Consider the following 14,409-nt stretch of genomic DNA (forward strand, 5'->3'; position numbering starts at 1 on the left):
TGGCCCCATCCTTCCCCTTTAAAAAGAAGAAGAAAAAAAGGAAGATGAAGATAATTTAGATTTCATCTTTATTATGATTTTTTTAAAAACATAGAAGCTGATTTTTTTTAAAGAGGGAATTTATAAACAGAGTAGAAAGATTCATATAACTATTATAAAAAAGCAACTATTGATCCACACTTTCTGCTTCTAGAACAGCCGTGGGCAATCTACGGCCCGAGGGCCAGATCCGGCCCGATTGAAATGAATAAAACTAAAAAAAAAAAAGACCGTACCCTTTTATGTAATGATGTTTACTTTGAATTTATATTAGTTCACACAAACACTCCATCCATGCTTTTGTTCCGGCCCTTCGGTCCAGTTTAAGAACCCATTGTGGCCCTCGAGTCAAAAAGTTTGCCCACCCCTGTTCTAGAATCTGTTTTAGAAATGATCAGATATATGGATCAATGTTTTCACACCAAGATTATTTTCCATTTGTTTTAAATTACAGCAAAGAATGTAAAACAGCATATCTATCTATATTTATATCTATATCTATATCTATATCTATATCTATATCTATATCTATATCTCACAAAGGAAAATAGTGATGCAAATTATTAGGGACATGAAGTGATATATACAATAAAGTAAAAGTTAGAAAAATGTTCACAAATCAGTGGGGGTCGCGGGGGTGAATATACCAAGACAACTGTGTATAGAAATATTGCCAAGACCTTGAAATGCCCATCTTGCATTGTACAGAGGTATTGTATTGTATTATGTTGACGTATTATATACAAGTATTGTACACAGTTTCTCTCATAAATTCTCCATTTGGCCATGGGAAGAGAGTGGCAGGTCTGGCTGAGATGGAGAGGTTGGGGACTTGCTTCCACACACAGCTTCTTAGCGTGGGTTCCTCAAAATAAGTCCCTACTTGTCAGTGGGCTTTTGGGGTCATTAGAACAGAGTTAGAGTCATGAATCCCAGAAGTCTGATTCTAATTATGTTCTAATTAAAAAATGGCTTCAGAGAAAGATACCACTAAAATGATAAAATAAAATGACTTTCTTTTATTTGCAGGTTTATAAGGAAGTTTGATTATTAAAAAAAAAAAAGAACAAAAAACAAGAACTTATGTTCCAGATGTTCTACAAATAGAAAATCTAGTTTAATATTTAGGAAAATTATTGTTTTCTCTTTTTCACTGAAGGAATAATGTTGAGCCAAAATTTTACACTGTGAAGAATGAAAACAAAACCATTAGAAATTCCTTCCTTCATTCATTCATTCATTCATTCAATGAAGAATGAAAGAAAAACTTAACACTACCAGGCCTCTGCCAAGTGTTATGAGTATGTTAAATCTAAAAGTGCCTTAAGTGAGAAATAGAAGTGAGAGAGAAAGGAAGCAAGGTGGAAAAACAAACAACTGGGAGAAACAAAAGATAACGTAGATAGAATTCTGTAGAGGAATTGGGAGAAACAGGTATATTCTTTTATCTAAATTGGGATTTTCCTGGAATTACTTGTTATAAAAAGGCTCAAGTCTAGTCCATACTTTGGTGTCATTCAAAGTTGAAGTGGCTCCCAACCTTGGCTGCACATTAGAATCACCTGGGAATCTTTTTAAAATCCTGATTTCTGGGCCTCATCCTCCGGAAATTCTGTTTCTTTGTTACTAATGTTGTGGCCCCACCCCATAACAAAGAAACAGAATTTCCAGAGGATGAGGCCCAGAGATTAGGATTTTAAAAAGATTCCCAGGTGATTCTAATGTGCAGCCAAGGTTGAGAACCATTGCTCTAGCAGGATCACAGTGGTGAAACAGATATTGATATATTACTCTATTGCTATAATCCACTAGAGCAGCAGTTCTCAACCTGTGGGTCGAGACCCTTTGGGGGTCGAACGACCCTTTCACAGGGGTCGCCTAAGACCATCGGAAAACACATATATAATTATATATTGTTTTTGTGATTAATCACTATGCTTTAATTATGTTCAATTTGTAACAAGGAAAATACATCCTGCATATCAGATATTTACATTACGATCCATAACAGTAGCAACATTACAGGTATGAAGTATCAACGAAAATAATTTTATGGTTGGGGGTCACCACAACATGAGGAACTTTATTAAAGGGTCGTGGCATTAGGAAGGTTGAGAACCACTGCACTAGAGAATGGGGGAGGTGCAGACCTATGGATTTAGTTACTAAGGAAGAAATGTATCAGTCAGGCATTATTTTGCAGCCAATAATAGGGGCCTCAGAATCAATGGCTGAAACAAATTAGCTCTTTACTTTTCATGTAAAAATTTGAGGCAGGCAGTTCAGGGCCAGTGTGTTGGTTCCATGATGTCATTATAGACTCATGCTGCTAGCAATTTCTTCTGCCATTTTCATGAGGAGGTCCTTACCCTTGTGCTGTGGTGGCTGCTCGAGCTCTACTAATCACATGTGATATCTGGTGGAGGGAAGCAGAGGGAAGGGCAAAGGGCACCAAGACCTGTGCTTGCTGAGGCAGCCCTTTCAAAACTTTCTCCTGGAAGCCCTGCCCAGTGGTGACCAGTTACATTTTGTTGGCCAGAACCATGTACCATGACTAGCTTTAGCTGCAGGGGAAGTGGAAATGCAGGTTTTACCCAGCTTCATTGTTCTTTGAATTAAATGGGGTTCTATTAATAAAGAAGGTGAAAATAGGTACTAAGTACTTAGGCAATCTGTCATAAAAGGTTATAAGAGTGATTTTGATCATGATTTTTTAACTTTATTCATTTGAGGGAGAAGGAGAAAGAAACATCAATTTATTGTTCCACTTAATTATGCATTTATTGGTTGTTTCTTGTATGTGCCCTGACCAGGGATTGAACCCGCAAGCTTGGTGTATGGGGATGAAGCTCTAACCAACTGAGCTACCCAGACAGGGCCAAGACGGTGATTTTGAAATATTGTGTTATGCTGTAGTATATATAATTTAGTGTAACAAGTTCAATGAGACAAGGGACTTATTAGTCTAGAAAATATGAACACACTAGTAAAGATCATTGTGATTTTAATTTTCTATATGTAAAAATAACTTGTCAGGGTCTGAGTATGGGGTTTTACTGTTTAATTGAATGTTGAGATAATTGATCCTCTTTAAAGAAGAACAGGGCTTCCCATGGTTCAGGTTTCCTTTAGGATATTCTCCAAGGGCTACATGTTGGTAGATTTGTAAAAGTTAACAATTGTGTTTATTATGTCTGTGAAAATTTTTAAATAAAATGCATGTTAGTGAGAGGATCCACGAGTCCTGCTATTGGCCTCAGCCAGTATTTCCAAGTTATCTTCTTGGCAGGTAGTACCTTAACAAAACAGAAAGTGAAAAGCAAAATCACTAAATTACAGATGGTTCCTGACTTAAAAATGTTTCGATTGATGAATTTTTGACTTTATGATGGCGTAAAAGTGATATATATTCAGTAGAAATAGTATTTCAGATTTTGAATTTTGATCTTTTCCTGTACTAGTGATATGTGTATGATGCCCTGCTGTGATTCTAGGCAGTGGCAGCAAGCTGCAGCTCCCAGTCAGCCAGGTGATCAAGAGATCAAACAACTGATACTCTACAGTGTATTCAGTGTGTTAGAAGGCTTTGTGCAACTGCAGGCTAATGTAAGTTTTCGGAGCACATCGAAGATAGGCTGGGATAAGCTATGATGTTTGATAGGTGCATTTAATGCATTTTCAACAACGATATTTTCAGTTTATGGTATTTTCAGCTGACGATGGGGTTATAACCCCATTATAAATGGAGGAGCGTATACTAACTTTCCATTCCAGTTATTAGTGATTGGAAGGAAGTTGTCCCTCCATGATTATGTAAAAAGCATGTAGTGCAGAGTTGACTTTTTGGTTCATTGTTTGGCCATGTGACTCTAGGCACAGTAGAGTCAGTTTGAGTCAGGAGCTTTCCATTCTTGCCCTTGAATCCCAGCTCCACAATTATGAGCTGTGACATATGGAGCAAGTTATCTGATTTCTCTTTGCTGCACTTTTCCAATCTTTAAAATGGCACAGATAATAGATGATAACAGTGTCAACCTCATAGACTAAAATGAGAGGACATAAAACCCTTAGTTCAGGGTCTGTTCCATAGTATGAACTGAATAAATGTTATTACTGCCAATGGCAATATTAAATCAAAACAAGACAAAAATCCGGAGGCTGCAGTGTTGATTCTGACTCAGAATTGTGAGGAATTCTGTTCTGCAGTTGTCATTTATGTATAAGTTCAACCTGCAGCCCAGCAATTTATATTTTATACAGTCTGTCAAATCCATGAAGATGTTTGTTTAGGGGTTACTGCTTAGAAAATGCCCCTGCTGTTTTCAAGAAATATACCACCATCTTCTTCTCAGTAAGATAAGGTTCCAGGACAGGAGTGGTACCATGGGGTGTGACACAGGAGATATTCTTTTTTTAATGATTTTTTTCTTTATCATTTTTTGGAATGTGGTATCTGATTATCTACATGCAACATATTTAAGTCTTAAAGCAAAACGATTCACTGAATACCTCAAATCCTCAATGAAGTCCAATAGCTAGAATGTTAACAGTGCTTCCCATGGGTCCCCTTTTCTATAGTCCTTCCCTGTTCTCCACCCCATCACCCTGGGGTGGCCTGGATGCAGGTATACCCCAGAGGTATTGTGAGTTTTGTTCCTGACCACCGCAATTAAATGAATAGTATAATAAAGTGAGTCACATTAACTTTTTGGTTTTCCAGTGCATATTAAAGGTATGTGTACTCTATACTGTAGTCTGTATTAAGTGTGAATATCATTATGTCTAAAAAACAATGTACATACCTTAATTAATAATACTTTATTGCTAGAAATTTCTAATGGTCATCTGATCCTTCTGTAACCTTGTTGTAATCTTTTTTTCTGGTGGAGAGTCTTGCTTCGATGTTGATGGCTATTGACTGATCAAGGTCGTGGTTGCTGAAGGTTGGGGATGATTGGCACTTTCTTAAAATAAGACAACAATGAAGCTAGCTGCATCGATTGACTCATGATTTATCTGTCATGCATGTGATGCTGTTTGATAGCATTTACTCAGAACTTCCTTCAAAATTGGAGTCAGTTCTCTTAAATTCTGCACTGCTTTATTAACTAAGGTTATGTAATATGTTACATCATTTTTTTGTCATTTCAATAATCATCACCAGGAGTAGACTCCATCTTAAGAAATCACTTTCTTTGCTAATTCATAAGAAGCAACTCCTCATTCATTAAAGTTTTATCATGAGATTGTAGCAATTCAGTCAGATCTTCAGGCTCTAGTTCTAAATCTAGTTCTTTTGCTATTTCTGTCACACCTGTAGTACTTCCTCCACTGAGGTCTTAAAACTCCCCCACCCCTAAGTCATCCACAAGAGTTGGAATCAACTTCTTCCAAACTCTTGCTAATATTGTTTGTTTTGACCTCTTCGCATGAATTACAAAATATTCTGGATGGCGTAAATAATGGTGAATGCTTTCCAGAAGGGTTTTAATTTGCTCTGCACAGGGTTGCCAGAAACCTTTACTTTGTAAACAAATCATTCTCTGTGAAGTGCAATAAAGCAAAGCACATTAAAATTAGGTATGTATCTATTGTGTTTGATTTCTTGCCATTTGAAAAATAGTTTTTTCACATACACATATTTTTAAACTGTATATTTGATTTGGCTTATTTTTTTTTTAATTAAATCTTTATTGTTCAGATTACATTTGTTCCTCTTTTTTCCCCCCCCCATAACTCCCCTCCTCCCAGTTCCCGCCCCACCCTCCGCCCTCACTCCCCACCCACTGTCCTCATCCATAGGTGCACGATTTTTGTCCAGTCTCTTCCCACATCTCCCATTCCCCTCCCCCCCCCCCCAAGAATAGTCAGTCCATTCCCTTTCTATGTCCCTGATTCATTATAATCACCAGTTCATTCTGTACATCAGATTATTTATTCACTTGATTCTTAGATTCACTTGTTGATAGATGCATGTTTGTTGTTCACAATTTGTATCTTTACCTTTTTCTTCTTCCTCTTCTTAAAGGATACCGTTCAGCATTTCGTATAATACTGGTTTAGTGGTGATGAAGTCCTTTAGCTTTTCCTTATCTGTGAAGCTCTTTATCTGACCTTCAATTCTGAATGATAGCTTTGCTGGATAAAGTAATCTTGGTTGTAGGTTCTTGGTATTCATCACTTTGAATATTTCTTGCCATTCCCTTCTGGCCTGCAAAGTTTCTGTTGAGAAATCAGCTGACAGTCGTATGGGTATTCCCTTGTAGGTAATTGAGTCTCTTTCTCTTGCTGCTTTTAAGATTCTCTCTTTGTCTTTTGCTCTTGGCATTTTAATGATGATGTGTCTTGGTGTGGTCCTCTTTGGATTCCTTTTGTTTGGGGTTCTCTGCGCTTCTTGGACCTGTAAAGTCCATTTCTTTCACCAGGTGGGGGAAGTTTTCTGTCATTATTTCTTCAAATATGTTTTCAATATCTTGCTCTCTCTCATCTTCTGGCACCCCTATAATTCTGATGTTGGTACGCTTGAAGCTGTCCCAGAGGCTCCTTACACTATCTTCGTATTTTCGGATTCTTTTTTCCTTTTGCTTTTCCGGTTGGGTGTTTTTTGCTTCTTCGCATTTCAAATCTTTGACTTGATTCTTGCGCTCCTCTGGTCTGCTATTGGGTGTCTGTATAATATTCTTTATTTCAGTCAGTGTATGCTTAATTTCTAGTTGGTTCTTTATCATAGCATCGAGGGTCTTATTAGTTTTCGTGAGTCTCTCATCAAGTTTATTGGCTGCTTCTAGCACATTATTGCAAGCCCTCAAAATTGCGTTTTTTAGCTCTATATCCTCCATTTCTGTCATGTTTTTTTGTCTCCGCATCTTTTATGCTTTCTTGGTGCACCCCCTTGTGGTCTTTGTGCGCAGTCTTGTTCTAGTTAAGCCTTGATTGTTGTAGTTAATACTAGAGGGATTTGACCACCAGGCCGACTGGCTGTGAGAATCAGCTGTGTGGAAAACTTCTGTTCTCTGGGGAGGTGCTAATCTAGCCTTTGCCTGAGGCGATCTGGGCGGGGCTGGCTCAACAGGGCGGGTGGAGGGAGCAGTTTGGCTGCTCTCAGTCCCGTTCCCAGAGGCTCTGCTTCTCAGAACCCCAGAAAAGGCTGCAAATCTCGGAGAGAAAGCTGCCCTCACGTTTCAGCTCATGCCAGACAATCCCGCTTCTCCGGTTTGAGTCTGAGTCCCTAGAGACTCGCCCGGATCTGGAGCTCAGAGTCTGAGACTCCCTCCTGATTGAAAACGACAACCGCGCACTCAGCCACCAGCCCGCTTTTTGCGCTGATTTGGCTTATTTTTAACCTTATTAAAAATAGTATCCCTTTATGTAGTCTTCTGAGACTTTGATTTTTTTCTTTTCTAAAATTTTTAAATTGAATTTATTTGGGTGACATTGGTTAATGAAATTATATAGGTTTTATGTGTACAATTCTGTAATATCATCTGTATCTTGTATTGTGTTCACCACCCCAAGAAAAGTCTCCTTCCATCACCATTTATCTACCCTATAGACTGATTTTTTTCACTAAAAAATAGATTTCTCATGTTTATCCATATTATTTTGTGAGCTATTGTGCAATTATTTTAATTGCTGTATAATATTTTATTTTGCGATGTTACATTTTATTTCTTATTTTCCTGCCAGGAGACATTTTTATCTTTAAAAAATTTTTTATTGATTGATTTTTGAGAGAGGAAGGAAGAGCGAGGAGAGAGAGAGAGAGAGAGAGGAAGTGGAAAGAGAGAGAAAGAAACATTGATTTGTTGTTCTAATTATTTTTGCTTTCATTGGTGGATTATTGTATGTGCCCTGACTAGAGATAGAACCAACAAACTGTGGCAAGTCAGGATGACATATAAAAGTAAATATTGCTACTATGAACATACTCCTTTACATGGTTCCTGTACATGTATAAAAGTTTCTCTAAAGCATTTACCTGGGAATGGAAGTGCTGCCTTACAGAGTGCAAAAAAGAAAAGTGATTTGTTTTAAAAGTAAGAAGTTTAAATAATATGAGATATTTTTTTGGATAGGAAGAAGCAAAAAGAGCTATCATGTCACACATTGTAATTGACTTTAAAGCAAAATGAATTTCACAGGGATCTAATTTTATTTTTATTGTGTAAAGATCCTAAGGAAATATCAGTCCAGTTTAAAATGTCATCCAGAGCTTTCATTTTAGTTAGTGAAAGGTACAATTTTCACATATTACTATCTGAAATGGATTGAATTTTCAAGTCTTGAAAGAACCAATCAAGTTGTATTTTTCTTTCTCCATGTGCATTATCTTTGAAACTTTGAGGGCTTGTTACAGCAATATGAATTAGGGGCAGTCATGTACTGTAAGCTAATCTTAACTTACCATCAAATTAGTGGCGATTGGGTGGATGGTCTTTTGTTTGGACTCTAGGTGTTGAGCGAGCTGTGATAAGGGTTTTAGAAAGTGATGGTAAGAGTCAAATGAAGAAAAGCAGAATCTTAAAAAACCCTCACCAAAAGTTAAAAATTAGTATTTTTATTTAATTAGTTTAAGCGAAAATGCCTACAAAATACTGCACAGTAATGTGCTAATGAGAAACACCAGATCATATACTCTGTTATAAAAATGGGACCCATGTCAGTATTTATGAAGGGATTGATTACAAAAATTGTGGTTTGCTAGACTGACAACACATTTACTACCGAGGAGACTGGCTGCTCTGTTTTCAGTTTCAAACAAGAAGGGCTGGTAAGTTACTGAGCATCTTACTTCCATCTGTAAAATGAGGGTGTTTTGCTCTTGTTTTCCCAGCTTGGGGGTTATCCCAGTGCTTTTGAGATCCCTGTGCTAATGAAATAATTACCGAGTACCTACAGAGTTTTAAGGCTTAGTTCTAGTTTTCTGGGTGGATGGCAGATATAAAGAAAATGTTACTTTACTTTTTTTTTAATTTTTAAAGTATATTTTTGCATGCATTGCCTTGTTCCTTCCTCCTTCATCCCTTTAAAATTATTGCAATAAGTGTGAACTTCTTAATACCTGCTACCTTTCTGCAAATATGGCCACAGATGTTTTTCGTTTGATCCACAGTTTTAAAAGTTTGTTAATTTAGATTTTGAGCTTCACTTAAAAGTTCAGAACATCTATCAGCATTCCCAGTGACAGCAATAGACAGGAGCTAAGTAAGGGCTCTTCTGGACAGGATAGTAGATGGTCTCCAAATGGTCTTCCCTACACTCCTTTTGATTTGCATCTGGTTGCGTCACTCGCGATGTTACTTGCCGGCTCTTTGGGCACCTCATTGTAGCTTCTGCTTTATCACTCAGCTCTTCACTTGCTGATGTGCCTTTGGAACATGCTCCTGACAACCCTCTTTGAGGTAGGGTAGGCCCTGAGCCCCAGGGAATACAACGCAAATAAGCTCTGGTCCTCCCACCTTTTAAAAAGAAAAATGTAGTTAGAAAGAAATTCTTTCAAAATATTTTCATATGTACTTTGCAATCTTGTCTTTATACCTGTCCCTTGAGGTAGGCAAGACTGGAATTATGTGCTGTTAGGAAGCTTTGGTCTGCACTTCTGCTGCCATGGGCATATTTATTTTAAAGTAGTTCCACTGAGGGATTAGACCTTTTCTGTGGACAGCTCAAGGTGGCCACAATTCTTGTCATGTTCTCATTGGCAGACTTGAACTCTGGTCACTGCTCTGCCATGAATGTTCATTGAGAAACAGTCATCTCCTATAACTAGTGAGTGGCAGAGCCAGTATTTGGTTAGAGAGCTTTCAACTCCTGTACAGCATGCTACTTTTCTGATATTGTGTCATTCTCTGAGAAAAAAATTCATTTCATTTTGCTTTTTGCTGGGTGAGGACAGAAGAGAGTGTGTGTTAACCATGATTTTTATGAGTTTATTAATTTTTCTTTTATCTCAGAAGAACCTTTTTATAGTCTTTGATGGGTGTGCCCTCATTTTTATGTCCTTAAAAATAAAAAAAAGCCCATTCTCAGCTTGCTAGCACATTTGGTAGGGTTAAAAGTTTGTTTAAGTCTTCCCTCTTTTCTTCCTACTCTTAATCTTTTAGTCCATCTTCATTTATCAATACCTTTTGGGATGTTTTTAATTTATACCATCTCTGTGTATTTGTAGGTGACACAATCAAATTACATATGTGTGTCATAAAAACAACAGATGTGACCATATTCCAGCTGGAATATGGGTTCTTAAATGCCCTCTCCTTGTAGTTGGAGTTATTTTCTGTTTACTGAGATACGTTTCGGCTGAGACACAGAGGGAAGTGTAGTAGAATGCCTCTCCTGGTGTGTTGTCCCACATGGTACTATTTTACAGAAGGTAATGGAGTATGTAAACAAGGTTTTGTGGTCAAATAATATTTGGGAAACTCGGAGTTAAGCAAAATTAAATAGGTTTCTATAGTAGGGCCTTTCAGAGCCTCGGAATACCTGTCAGCACCGTGACTAAGAGGAGGAGAAAAGGAAGCCAAGTGTTTCTGACCACAGCCTCTGGTAGGGCTAACGTTCCATTAGAAATAGTTTGGGAAAAATTGGTTTTCGATGATATTGCATCATTTCTCTGTATTAGGTGGAATGATGCATTATTAGTGAAGTTTCTAATGTGTCTTATTGTGCCGTGTCATCCTTCACTTTTCCAGTGACTGAACGCAGTCATTATAGAGTGGGTGCTGGATGCTCACAGTGCTGAGAAGAGGGTGCTCATTGGCATGGAAGTGGCCCAGAGGGTAAGGGCTGTGGCCTCAATTTCGGTACAGTCTCTGTGGATGGTTATGGGTGCATCGTTCATGCTCTGATGCCAGTAACTCCCTTAAATAGCTCCTGATTCTAGTTATGCTATTGAAGACTGAAGAGTTCTTTTAAACTGCCATCTGATTCCTGAGAGGTGGAAGGCAAAGGAAAGATCCTTGATAAAATTCTCAGTTACACATATGTGCACAGATCATGATCCAGTGATGAATTATTTCAGAAAACCAGACAAACACAGGGTAAATAGACAAACAGAGTAGGACAGACCTAGAAAGTTGACTGGGTAATTGGGGTGAAGATAGGGGAGAATCAGGAGGAAATAGTGGCCCAGTGGAGGTCAGGAGAGTGACAAATACCCCCAAGCACCTGCTGAACATGTAGAAGAGCTAATTTGATGGGCAGAATCTGGAAGAGGCATTTGTCTATGAACTTGGGCTGGTGTGCAGACTTTCTGCTGAGATTCTATAGCTTTAAGCATTGAACAGTTTGGCAAATTTTGACTTGTCATTGTGGTGCTTGTTTGTAGCTGAGGTCTTTCTGGAGACCTTTACATTACACCAGTTTTATCACCAACCCCCAAGTAAAGCAGCTTCTATTATAAGCTTTGCCAGTGTTTGTGTAGAACAGTGTTTGTGTAGGACAGTTGTACCCCTGGGTGGGGAGAACGTGGCAGCTTTATGTCTTTGCCTGCCCTAAATTTTAGCTCTTTGGATCTTTGTTGACAATTGTTGCTGAGAGAGGAGGATGATATGTTGTATTTTAAAATGATCAGAACTGGAAGCATAGCGCTTACAAGTGAAGGCTCAGGAGTCAGGTAGATTTAGATTTATCTTTGCCACCGACTACTGGTGAGGAGTATTAAGTTTTCCCATTTGTTCATTTAGGTTTAACATTACCCATGTTACCAGATTGTTTTGAATAGGTGTGGTATATAGGTATGTGTAGTATAATGAGGTACAGTGTTGTTAACACTTCATCTAAATGATAGACTAGGCATACTCTGTCTGAGTTTGTTTAGGAGACTGGTGTTCGTTGGTGCTTGCGTAGAGCCTGTCCTTGGAGGCAGTTAAGCCAGTTCAGTCAATAGTAGAGAACGGAAACTGGAGAAGAAATTTTGAAGTGGTAAAATTTGTCTACAGCCTCTTTACACCTGCTATTCTTAGTATTTCAACCACTTCTTTAATTGAAATTATATGAAATTCCAATAATTTCATATAATTTCTTGTAAAGAAGTTACAGTTTTAGCCTCATGCCAACCTTGGCCTTGCCCATTACTTGGCCTTGCAAAAAACATGTTATTTACCTATTAATGGGGATAATGTCAGTAATAAATGTTATCGGACTTTATTATCTCTTTACACATGTTTGACTGTGATTTTTGGGGGAGGCTTTCCAGTAAGATGTACTAGAGAATAGTGGAGATATTTATTCTATCTATTCTAAGAAATTTTCTAAACATTTTGTGACCTTTAGCATGCTCAGTGTTCCATGAATCTCTGGGAAGGTGCTAGTCCTCATGTTTTCGTGAAGAAAGACTGGAAGCTTAGAAAATCTCAGTGTTTTTTGCCCTGGCCAGTGGCAGAGCTGGGGTTATAATCTGGGTCTTCTGCCAGCATTCTTACTTCTCTGCCCTTATCCCCTTAGACCTGCAGGTCTGAGGATTTCAAACGAGTCAGCCTTAGTTATTTAAAAAAAAAAAATCCGTCAGTAATAAAGTTAAGATCTCTGTAAATGTAGGAGTTTCAGAGGAATGCTTTGTTCCTAAATTTGCAAGTTCATTCAGTTTAAAAATGATTCCTATAATATAGCTCTCATATTCATTATTCATATTCATATTCATTGCCTCAGTAATGACTTTTAAATAGGATTTTATTATTAGAATGACTGGACTGAAGTTTGATTGGGCTAGGGTTAAGAGATTGTATCACTATAAATAGAGATAAAATATTTTACATAATTTGATCTACTTTTTATGAAGTTTCATAAGTTGGAACTTAGGATCTTCTCTAAAACACTTACTTTGACCAATTTCCAAATAGCAAACTTCCCACTGTGGGGTTAAAGATAGAATGACTACTTAGGAGAATTTGGGGATTAAATTATTTCTGTTGGCACTTTCAATTATGTTAAGTGAGGCAGAGCTTCATTAACTGCTCCATCAACTATTTTTCTAACCCAAAAGCTTGAGGAGGTAAGATTACTACATTGATTAGAGAATAATCTATAGACTAGAATGAAAACAGAAAACTCTGTACATTTTCAGTGTGTAAGAGAAATATTAGATGTGATTGTCTGTGAGGCCATTGGCATAGTTATTGGAGAGGGCCTTATAGGTATACATAAATTAATTTAATGTCCCCCTTTTTAAAAAAATGTTTTTATTGACTTTAAAAAAAACATTTTTATTTTTATTTATTTTAAATATATTTTTATTGATTTCAGAGAGGAAAGGAGAGGAGAGAGATATAGAAACATCAGCGATAAGAATCATTGATCAGCTGCCTCCTGCACTCCCCCTACTGGGGATTGAGCCTGCAAGCTGGGCATGTGCCCTTGAGTGGGAATCGAACCCAGGACCCTGCAGTCTGCAGGCCAACGCTCTATCCACTGAGCCAAACCAGCTAAGGCAACTTTTTTTTTTTAGAGAAAGAGAGAGGGAGGAAGGGTGAGGGAGAGGAATATCAATGTGAGAGAGAAACATTGATTGGTTGCCTCCCATATGCACCCCATCCAGGTATCAAACCCACAACCTGGGTATGTGCCTTGACCGGAAATCAAGCCAGTGAAGTTTTGGTGCAGGGGATGATGCTCAACCAACTGAACCACACCAGCTAGGGCAATGTCAGTCTTTAATAGCACCTTGAATAGGTTGAGAAGGGTTTAAAGGCATTGCAGTTCCTTCATAATTGCATTGGAATGTCACATTCTCTGATATTTATATTTTATTATGAGAAAGACATATGGAAAATACATATTTTGTATACCTTTTAAGTAATTGTGAATATTATAGTGAATTAATTGATTGGTAAGGTCTAACAAAATCAGAATCTTTTCCAAAAACCTAATTCTGTTTTAAAATTGATTTTTAAAGAGATAGGAAGGGAGAGTGATAGAGAGAAACATCTATGACAGAGAAACATCATCAACTGGCTGCCTCCTGCACCCTCCCTACTGGGGATCCAGCCCTGAACCGAGGCATGTGCCCTGACTGGGAATCGAACTGGTGACCTCTTGGTTCATGGGCTGACACTCAACCATTGAGCACTGGCCAGGCATAACCTTAACTCTTATACCAGCAATTCTAACCTTTTCTCTCTATCATCGCCCTTCTTGTTGGGCTATTGGTAGAAAACTGTATCATTCCTGCGATTCTACCAAAGTTTGGAGAAGAGTTTTTTTTAAACAGCTATTCTGTGTTTAAAATTCATAATCAACATAGAGTTTAATATTTACTTGAAGAAGCAATAAAAGCACAATGTATTGTGGCTTAGGCTAGTGCTAAGAGTTTTTCCAATAGAGGTAAATTTTTAGGAAATGATGTATCATGCTAAAATTGAATTGGATGGGGAT

The 14,409-nt window shown here is 37.8% G+C and overlaps 1 protein-coding gene across 4 annotated transcripts in view; it reads left to right on the forward strand.

The window, feature by feature from the left end:
* The window catches only part of KDM4C (lysine demethylase 4C), a 333,028-nt gene that overhangs the window by 46,168 nt on the left and 272,451 nt on the right, over window positions 1–14,409 (forward strand). The gene's annotated exons all lie outside the window — the stretch shown is intronic.

Source organism: Myotis yumanensis, unplaced genomic scaffold (assembly GCF_028538775.1).
Source record: "Myotis yumanensis isolate MYYU_CA2020_CCGP unplaced genomic scaffold, mMyoYum1.0.hap1 SCAF_12, whole genome shotgun sequence".
NCBI lineage: Eukaryota > Metazoa > Chordata > Mammalia > Chiroptera > Vespertilionidae > Myotis > Myotis yumanensis.